Genomic DNA, 11675 nt, shown 5'->3' with positions numbered 1-11675 from the left:
ACACATATACTGCTTAAACTAAAATACATTTTTTTAAAAACTATTTTTTAAAATGACATAAAAAATTGACTTATAAAAAAATTTATGTCAATATTATAAATTTCATGGAAAAATACCTGCCCTATAGAAAGCAAAAAATAAGTTTAGTCACAATCTACATGATTTAAAGATTATTTATAATGATAACTAGCTTTTTAAAAAGCATCAATTTAATCAAGCCACTTATTCATTTCATAGTCTCTTTCTTTAATGTAGTTATATAAGGTTTAGCTTGTTCACATGAATAATGTTTCTAATCAAAAACAAAACCAAACAATCACTGGGGTTTTTTTATATATAAAAAGTGGTGGACTGAATGCTTAGTATATTTCACTCCATCTCAACATCTACAAAAACTACTAACAGTGGATTTTTAAAAGAAATTATAATGTACAATAACAGATTGAATAGAAAATAAGACAGATTTTTATACAAATTTGATGGCTGGAAAACAGATAGGGGCAGTGACTAACTTGTAAGACCGCAGTGTGGAAAGCTGAAAAACAACCCATTAGTACCATGGAACTCTCAAGAGAATTAGCATGTCTGAAATAGACTAAAAATGAGAGAACTGATTAAGACTTCAGGAGCTTTTAGACCCCTAGGTAGTCTTCTTACTTTATGTATCTGAAGAAATTCCTCCATTCCATATGGAGGAAGAAGCATGAAAAGTTATTTTCTAAAACGATTTTAATAGACGATGTTAACACTGGCAATTATTAGGCATAGCTGAGCGGGAAAACAGGAAGAGAAAAGGATTAAATGAAAGATTACCAAGGAAATGTAGACTGATCCAACTTTATTATTGTTGAGGAGAAAAAAAAATTTATGTTTTAAATTAAATTCTGCATGTGGTGGCAAGTGAATTAAACTCACAAAAGACAAATTAATAAGAGGGGGAAAAGTCCATTCATATGCATAAGAAAGCCTACAGAAAAAGCTCAGGAAATGGTTAAAGTTAGAAGCTTAGAGGCTTTTCCAAAAAGAACAAATAGATGTCTTTAGAAAAGATAAATAGGTTTCTAGGAGAGCAAAGGAAGACAAGAAGTTTTTTATTCTATTTGTTTAGATGGCTGCAGTGATTTCTCTATCTTCGTAATGGTCATAACATTCTTCTGGAGAGGGCATTTATAGAAGCTTCATTTCTCAGAACTTGCTGTTTTTCACCAGATAAGGGAAGTTCCAAGCAGGCTTTATTATGCATCTGTTGAATCTCAAATACCTTCAAGAAAAAAAATAATTTTCAAGCCAAGTCTGGGATTCTGAGCTGGTCCCCATATTATCACACTAGATACCAAGAACTCTGACCACCAAGCTCGTACCACCCTCCACAGTAAGTTAGAAGTGAACATTTGACCACATCAAGATGAGATAGCCATGAAAAACGGGCTCCCTGGAGAATCACCAAGTGGCCTGCCCTGGGAGTACAGGGTAGAGCCACAGGAAGTTTGTCCCGTTTGCAACGCGGCAGTCTGGCCTCTCCTGTTCTGGGGTGGTAGCCTAGGATTCAATCTGTGGATGGGGGCCTGCTAACAGGAACCCCTGTCACTTTGCTGTGTTGTTTTTCCTTTTTCCTTTTCACCCAGTAAATTCCGCAACCTTTTACCCTTCAAAGTGTCTCCGTGCCTAATCTTTCCTGGCCATGTGACAGGAAGTGGGATTTTCCTACAACAAAGGTAGAGGAATCTAAAGATAATGAAATGATGAGAGATAGCAAAGAACCATCTGGCGTGATTACCTTTCAAGGAAATCCAGCCAACATGCATACAGTTCTTCCAAACAAGCTTTTTACTATTCTGCTCTTAAATATAAGCAAAAAGTTAAAAATTACTAGATATTTGTAAAAAAAAATCACATAAAATATGGAAAGTACATTAAAAAATAAAAGAAAGTATTGGAGAAGCATAAACTAAAAAGGAAGAGAAAAAAATTTAGAAAACTATATTTAGTTCATATCTTCAGAAGATAGGAAAATGTATTGCAACTACTAAATAGGAAAATGATATAATTCTGACATAATTCAAAACAAAAAAAATGAGCATTAAAAGTACAAGAGAATAGTGTGAGGTATTAAAAATGTAATAGCCAAAAAGGAAAATAATTTTTTGTAAATGTCCAGAAAAGTGAAGCTGAGGAAATCTCCCAGAACTATAATAAAATAGAGACAAAAAAAATTAAGGCAGTTTCTTGTAAAAATTGAAGAACATTCCAGAGAGAACCAAAACAGAAGTTCTAAAATAAGATAACAGCAACAAAGGAAGAAAATTAATAATAAAATAATGCAATAATGCAAATAATAAAATTTTCAGAACTACTTGAATTTGTAGACAGACAGGGCCCACTGATGACCTGACAAATACAAAACCAAACTGATAAGTACCTTTGCAAATTTTTAGAGTATTTGGGTGAAAGAAGATCTTGAAAATCTCCACAGGAAAATTTTATTTCAAAACAAGACTAAAATTAATAATAGGATTAAATTTGTTAAGAACAGCAATAAAAGCTAGGAGAGAATAGAGGAGTGCACTCGAATTCTAAGAATTTTTTTTTCAAATTAGAATTCTGTACCAACTCACATTATCGATTTAAGGTAAAACTAGAATAAAATCATGTCAGACATGAAAAATCTCAACAATAAGAATGCCTTGCATGCAGCCTTTCTCAGGAAGCTGTAGGAGAAAACGTTCAATTAAATTGGAATAAAATAAGAAAGAAAAATGCCTCAAATCTAGGAAACAAATGAGTGAAGATAAGATAAAGCTAGAGATACTCTAGCACAGTGCTCGAGGGAAGCCTAAAATAATACATGTGCCTTAAATCAACTACTCAGGTTAACATGGTTAGAGGAAGTAAGGTAATTCAACTGTTAAATGATGTGTAAAAGACAAGATGCCTGGAAGAAATTTATGTTGCAAATATTACTGAAAGATAAGGAAACAGGGATTGAATATTCATGGATTTTCTTCTATTTTGTTTAAAATGTCAGACCCGTCTTAATAAGGTTCTACTGACATTTATTCCTTTTTAATTTTCCTAAAATCTTAAGAACCAAAAATGGTATTAGAAGTTCCATTTTCAAATCTGAACAATACTAAATCATTCACCCTCTCTATCAATCTTTTTTTGTCAGCACATTTCATTAGCAAACAATTCTAATAATTAAAAATCCCTTTTTGTAATGGAGTTAAAACTGCTTTCCTGTGAAGAAAATTAAAATATTTTATCCCAAAATGCATTTATTTGACATATTTTGAAATGGCTGTCACTTGGCCACCCTGACAGAAGTGGTCTTGCAAAGCTGTCTTAAGTGGGGAAAAGCTGCCATCTGTAGAGAATCTATATTAATGCCACCATGCCTTCCTCCCCTTTCCATACCCTTCACCTGGATCCAGAAGAGATTGAGTCTGACACCTTTTGAAGTCTGAAAACTAACATTTTCTATCTATTCTCTCTGAGGGAGACTTTGTCTACATAATAAGGCCATCATTGCTGATCAAGCTTCTTCCTTTCTTGCCTTTAATCTGATTTACTTGTTTTGGCCATGCTCTGAGTCTGCATTCTTTACTGTGGCCTCAAGTTTCCATACTGTATCTGGAAGTAGGGTCATCATTCTGAAGGCTCACATGCATATATGTTAAATAAATTAGTATGCCTTTTCTCTTATTAATCAATATGCCTCATTTCAGTGACCTTTAGTGAACCTTTAGAAGGTCAAGAGCCTATGGCCACCATACCTCTTACTTCAAGCATCTAGTCTTTTTTTCTGTGATCTACAGCAGGGATCCCCAACTGCTTGGCCATGGACCACTACTGGTCCATAACCTGTTAGGAACTGGGCTGCACAGCAGGAGGTGCGCAGCAGCCAAGAGAGCATTACTGCCCTAGCTACCCTTCCATCAGATCAGCTAAAGCACTAGATTCTCATCAGAGTTCAAACCCTATTGTGAACTGTGCATGTGAGGTTGTGTACTTCTTAAGAGAATCTAATACCTGATGATCTGAGGTGGAACAGTTTCATCCTGAAATTACACCCCTCCACCCATATCCATGGAAAAATTTTCTTTCTTGAAAATGGTCCCTACTGCCAAAAAGGTTGGAAACTGCTATACATTATAAATGTATAAACACAGTTTTATAACTATTGCTTTATAAATTGTATTTTAAATCATGTGAAGGAATACAAGAGTTACAAAGAAAAGTTTAGATTACTTTTTCTATTTGCCTATGTGGTTACCTTTAGTAGTGCCCTTTATTTCTTCATGTGGATTCAAGTTACTATTTAATGTCCTTTTATTTCAGCCTGAAGAACTCTTTTTAGCATTTGTTGCAGGGCAGGTCTGCTAGCAGTGAGTTCTGTCAGATCTTGTTTTATCTGAAAAATGCCTTTATTTCTTCTCATAGGAAAGTTTTGCTGAATATATAATTCTTAGTTTCAGGCAGTTCAATGCTTTGGAGATGTCATCATTCTGTCTTCTGGCTCTTATGAGAAGTTATCTGCTGAGCCATATGTGATGAGCCATTTTACTTTTGATGCTGTCAAGATTTTCTTATTGTCTTTGACTTCTGTCAATTTGACTATGATGACTCTGGTTATAGACCTTTTTTAGTTTATTCTACTTGGAGTTCATTGAGCTTCTTGGATGTATAGATTCATGCTTGTTTGTTTTTTCATTAAATCTGGGAAGTTTTTGGTCATTGTTACTTTATATGATATTTTGCCCATCTCCATTTGTTCTTTCCATTGAGGACGCTCATTATGTCTTTGTTGGTGTGGTTGATAATATCTCACAGTTTTCTCTGTTTATCTTGTAAACCAAAAATAAAAATCTAAGCCCTACCTCCCGCCCTCCCCCACCCTCCACAAACCATCTAAATGGATCCCTCCTCTTGGCCAAGGGCATTTCAAAATTAACCTGAAAAATTAGTTCAGGCCATGGCAGAGCAGGAAAGCAGACATATCTCATTTTACCCTCTTCCCTTTTGTAATCCAGGAAAAGCAGACCAGCATTAACATTAACACAGACTGTAAGTCTGATAAGAGACATTTTCAATGTACTCTCTCTGAAGTCTGCTACTTGGAGGCCTCATTTACATAATAAAACTTTGGTCTCCACAACCCCTTATATTATAACCCAAACATTCCCATCTATTGATTTCAGGTCTTTGGGTAATTACTTAACTCTCAACCAACTGCCAATCAGAAAATTTTTAAATCTACCTATAACCTGGAAACCCTCCCTCCAAGTTGCCCTGCCTTTCCAGATTGAATCAATGTTCATCTAATAGGTATTGGTTGATGTATTATGTCTTCCTAAAAAATATGAAAACAAGCTAAATCCCACCAACTTGGTCACAGGTCATCAGGACTTCCTGAGACTGTGTCATGGACATGTGCTTAACCCTAGCAAAATAAACATTCTAATTATATTGAAACCTGTCTCCAATATTTTTGGGTTCACAATCTTTCTTAATTTTGTTCTGTTCCTCAGACTAGAAAATCTTTACTGACATATATTAAAGTTAAATAATTGTTTCTGCCATCACCTCAAATATGTTGCTAATCTTTTCTGGTGAACATTCCATTTAAATTACTATGTTTTCAACTGCACAGTTTTAAATAAAATGTAAAATTTATTTTCAAATGAAGTTGGCTTTTCTATTATTTCTGTCTATGATATCCTGTATTTGGTGAGACGTAATTGTTATGCTCTCCTTTAATTCTTAAATCATGGCAGCCCTTAGTTCTTTGAATACCTTTATAATAACTTCTTTAAAGTTCTTGTTTACTAAGCACGACATCTGAACATCCTCAGAGATATTTTCTGTTGGCTGCCTTTTTTTCTATATATATGACAGATTTTCCTATCGCATAATTTTTGGTTGATAACTGGATATTTCAAATATTATGTTGCGACAATTTTAGTATCATAAAATCTATCTAACTATAATTATAGTAGAACTTAACTGGTTGCTGCTTATTTTTTTAATGATTTTTCCTGAACTTATTTTGTCAGTTCTGTATTCCCTGCAGCATGTGGGGCCACTGAGTTCCCTGCAAGCATTTGTTTAAGTTCTGGCTTTATTGCTAATTCTGGCTTCCTCCGGTTCATATCTAGATCATTATAATTTAGTAGTCAGCCAGTGGTCACTCAAAAAAGTTAAGTTTGTTTGAATATCTACTAACCCTTTCCAAGGGAAACTGTATGAGAAGGCATCTCTTCAAATTTTAGGCAGCCTACAAAAGAGTCATATTTCTTACTTGTTATTTGAACAGGGCCTCAAGTTTGGACAGGGGTAAATAATGGGACCTCTTCCTTTCTCAGGTCTTTCTTGATCATGCAGAAGACTATGGGTGTAGCCATCCTGATCCCAGGACTCTCTTATTGAATTGTTTCCAAGTTCCCCTATGGTCATTCAGTTCTTTAAGACTTTCTTTTAAATTTTTTATCAGGCTCCTATTTCTCCAACTGAAATCACACTCTTAGGTGGCTTGGATATTTCCAGCAAACTGATATTATTTTCAGATTGCTATTCTCAAGGGATAGGGCTTTTGCACTGTGCTATAAGCTTTTGTTCAAGCCAAATAGCCACAATACTCTGGAGATGGAGATTTTCCAAGAAGTTGCTGGTACAGACAACATATTGAGTGCACTTAGGGGATAGAAACTTTAAAATAACAGTGAAAGAGATCATTCCTCACTCTAAGCTGCAAGGCTATTGAGCTTTCATAAGCTACCACACCACTAAACTAGAGATGGAGGATTGATAGAACTAGAACCACATTTTAAAATACCACAGGCCCTGCCTTTTTATGAAAGTTTGGTAATTTCTCACAGATAAATGATCTTGTTTGTTTAATAGCTTTGGTTAATTTTCAAAGTTGTGAGGTGGTGAATTTTAGTTGCTTTATTATTTTTTCCCGTTGTTTTTATGGAAGAATGAGCTCATCAAATTCCTCACAGCATCATTGCAAAGTCCTTCCTTTATTAAGCACCTATACCTTCTCTGGGCTAAGTACTTCTAGTTGCCTATAAAATTTAGCACTATAAGAATGAAAGTTCAATTTGTTTGGTCACAATTGTATCATCAGCAACTAGCACTGTCTCTTTCCTTCTATGTGAAGGAAACAAAATCTCAAAAAGAAATTTAGGTAGAAAAGTAGGTAGATGTATAGATTGGTAGAGGGAGGAAGAGAGAGAGAGAGGAGAGAGAGAAGAAAGAAGACAGAAAGGAAGGAAGGAAGGAAGGAAGGAAGGAAGGAAGGAAGGAAGGAAGGAAGGAAGGAAGGAAGGAAGGAAGGAAGGAAGATAGATGTCGGTATGCATACAGACATCCCCAGTGTAATTTACATAAGAATATACAAGAGACTAAGTAGAAATTACATCTGGAAAATAGCAAGCTAGTGGAGGAAAATAAATTTGCTTTAAATTTTTGTTTTTCTACTGCTTTAACTTTTAGAGAAACATAAATTATATCAATATACACAGATTGATAACTGGAGGAGTAGGATTAAATTATCCTTGAAAAATATTTCTAGGCCTTTTACTCTCACGATTGTTCTCTGTACAAATTCTTTCTTATTAGTGTTTCTATACAAATATGGCTTTCACAATTCAAGAAAAATTAAAGATAAAAGAGAATTGGACTAATACACTAAGTATAATGTGATGACTTTTCATTACTCAAGATGTAATCATTTTATAAATGTTCTTTAAGGTATCATTTGCTTAAATAGCTTTTATTTCTCTTAGAGCATCAAAGTAACATTATCAAAAAGTTATTCATTTGCAGGAAAAATGAGAATGTTTAGTTCAAAGACTTTATTCTACAATTAAACAAGTATGAAGGCCTCCACATTTAAAATATTTACCTAAAGACATATTAGCAGATCAAGTTGTCCATCTTAGCTTGTCTTAATCATGAAGTTCTTTGGGAATATTAGTAACTAAACATGTGAAAGGGTCGCAAGAGATGTGCTCTATAGAAAGAGTTATATTTTGTGGTGCCAGTGAAATGTATAAAGAGTTCAGAACAGATGGGAGTGAGTTTTACTTAGACATTAATATTCTAAGGAGATGAAATACATTAAACTCCAATGTATGCTTTTTTAGAACAGCAGTTATTAAAGTATGGTCTCAATAGCCTGCAAATCTTTGTAGGATGTCTATGATGAAAATTATTTTTGTAAGAATATTGAATTTTCTTGCTGTTTGCTGTCATCCCATCTACAAGAGTAATGTGGACTTTTTCCAAGGCTATCTGTTGCACTATCAGGACAGTGAGAATGCAGAAGCAGACATGAGGATCCAAATGTCTTCTAAGTCAGTTATTTAAGGGATTTGCAAATAGTATCACTCTTCTCACACATTTTTGGTAAAGAAATTATATTTTTCATAACAATATATAATGGGCTTATTATTTAGTATTTTATGTTTTTTCCATTTTATTTTATAAAATTATTAATACAAATAAAATTTCTTAACTGTAAAAAGGGTCATGAAACCAAAAATATTCAGAGCCACAGCACTAAATTAGCTAGCTAAAAAATACATATGAATGAAAAGATATTGTGATTATTGGTAGAACTGAATTACTTGAATCTTTTATCAAATATGAAAGAGAGAAATGTGACATAATCTCAAATTGTGAAATAGAACAAAACCAAGTAATCCTCAACAAAAGATCAAAACTGTATTAATAAAAATGAGACTAACATCTAAAACACTAACTCACAAAACACTTCACTTTTCTAACTTGTATATCTCTATATATATTATAATAAGTACTTTGGATAAAAAGTAAGAACTAGCAATATTAAAAAGAAAACATTTTCAAAATTAATATTTACAAATCTTATTTTCCTTTTAAGAAAGTTTGTGTTTATTTGTAGGTTATCCAGCATAGAAAAAAATTTGAAAGATCACAGAAAATAAAATAACATCTGCTCATAAATTGCCAAAAATCATAATATATATGAGGTATCTTCTTGGCTAACTAAGGAAATTAAAACCTAAATAATGAGTGACCGTATGACGATAATTTTTACTCAGATCTAAAATGTGAGTTTTTTTGTTTATAAACAACAACAAAAAAAGTCAGACAATTACATTTACTCCAACGGGTTTAAAAATAAAAGACAATGCTGAATTTGTACAGAGCCTTTATAATCAGTCCCATTCTGGGAATCCTGATTGTCTTAGCAGAGTTAGGAGGAGGTTTCACTGCCTCTTTATTTGGGAAGTAATTCTTTTTCTTGGCACAGAGGTAAATGTGCCAATAATTAAATGTTCAAATAATTACCTGAATAGTGATTAGTAATGAATGTAATTTTTACCAAGAAAGGATAACCCATAAGTGCAGAACTACATTGAGATGTTTAAAAAATGCTTTGGACTATTGAACTGTGTTAAAGTTTGGAGTTATAATCTTGTCAACATCAGTGATTCTTAAACCGTAATGTATAGAAGCCCATGTGGATCTTCCTAGAAACACAGTTTCAAAGGCATGTCACCTTTAACAGAGTCTAATTATATGTATCTCAGATGGAAGCCCAGGAATCTACATTTTGACAGGATCCAAAGTGACTCTGATACATGTGAGAGAAGCTGCACACTCTAAGAAAGGGTTCCAATACAATCTAAGCAAAGCCCTCCTGAGGTTTTAAAAGTTTCCATTTAAATTTTGATTTATTAATCTGACCGAGTTTATTAAAGTCATTTAATTTAAATGCAGTCATTTTAAGAGACTTGGAATAAGGTATATAATGTGCAGTTTAAAAATCATTTCAAAACATCAATCCTGATATATTTGCCCAACTTTATTAATATCCACAATGTACATAAATATGGAGTTAAAAGTAATTTGAACACATTGGTCATCATAAAATTGTTATCACTTTGAAAAATAATTACATTAATGGCTCTAGATTAAAGATTTTTTCAAATAAGTTTTATTAAATTAATATATTGTCTCTAAAGATTAAAATCATTTGAAATGGCATGTATGTTCTTTTAGTAGCTTTATTAGTTCTATCTTTAGGTGGTTTTTTTGTATAGCACATGTGAATAAAATATTTAACACATTTTTTGGTGGTCATACTGTCTATGAAGATACCCAAAAGGAAATGTATATTAGATAAGCTATGAACAATGATATAACGTTTCAGTAGACTCTATTAGAATATTATATGACATGAATGCCTAATACAATATTAATAATTCTTTAACATACTTTGAAGCATTTCCTTTTGGAGCAGTAATTAATTTTTCCTCCAAACATTCATTTTTTTAAACAAAAATCTCATAATTTATATAGTTGAGACGTTGATTGCTAAGTTGATTATTTTGACTGTAGTTTGTACCAGGTTAGTATACTTACCCAACATTTTATTGAATACCTACTATGTGCAAGATGTTGGCTATGCACGGAGATGCTATTCTTATGTATTTCAGAATCTAACCTACATGTATACATCAAACCGTATAGAATACTGAGAACAGTGTTTTAATGGAGGCATAAAGATGATGGGAATAGGGGAATTAAAATAATTATGTCTGGGACAAGGTATGGAGAGAAGGGTTGGAAAGCTTTGTAGAAGATTACACAAAGAAAAGTAAATTTGACTTGGACTTTGAAGACTAGGATTTCAATCAGCTAAAAAATATGAAGGACAGAGAAAATAACAGGAGCAAATGCATGGAGTCTTGAAATTGTGTCCTATGGTTTCAAGGGACATGTGATATATAAGTGACATGGAAGCAGATCAGACTACCCATGTCAGTCATGCTCAGATTCTGAATAAGCATTAAAAATATGTTTTGGAGTTATAATGAGGCTCCAGAAAATCTGAAGCCATAAAATAATTTTAAATGCAAACTTGGTATGGTGTGACAATCTAAATTACAGAAAGAAATTCTGCAAAGATACTGAGTTTATTTGGGAATGTGCAGGTGATTTGCAAATCCAGGCTATGTGGGCTTTGGGGACCATAGGCATGGCTAAAGAAATGGCTAAAGAAGTTGAGGCAAAGAGAAGCTTTTAAAGGCAAAAGGGATAAGTATACATATTTTGTTTTGAAACAAAGCAAACATTAGTTATAGAGGATTCTTGCAGGAATTGACACTATTCATTAGTGGAGACAGTGTCAGGTAATTGCTCTCCTGCATTCAGCGAACTGCAGTTTTATAAATCACGGCCGAACCCAGGATTGAAGCTCTCACTGGACGCACGGAGAGGGTGAGTCGGGGAAGCATTTCCAGACGGATCTTAGTTGCCCACAGAACGGGGAAATTCCCAGGTATAAAAGAGATGCGGGACGCCAGGCAGAGGTCTCCGCTGGCGTAGCCAGCAGCCGGTGCGGCTCCGGCCCGCGCCGCGCCGGAGCGCAGAGGCGCTCCACAGCGCTCCATACAAAAGCGCTCTGTTACGGGTGCCCTGTTGAACCGGCAAACTAAGACACGAGAGGGCTGAACTTGAGACTGAACGGGTCTTGAACTGTGACCCAGCCCAGGAAATACCAGGGACTCAGCGTTTGGGGGAGAGCAGTGCGACAAACAAAACGGCGATTCCAAACGCTCCCGGTGAATAGGTTTTTTTTTTAAAGTGCAGCTCCGCGGGGGAGGGGCGTCAGCCATTAC

Source organism: Callithrix jacchus, chromosome 3, assembly GCF_049354715.1.
Source record: "Callithrix jacchus isolate 240 chromosome 3, calJac240_pri, whole genome shotgun sequence".
NCBI lineage: Eukaryota > Metazoa > Chordata > Mammalia > Primates > Cebidae > Callithrix > Callithrix jacchus.
Note: the sequence above shows the minus strand (reverse complement) of the source record.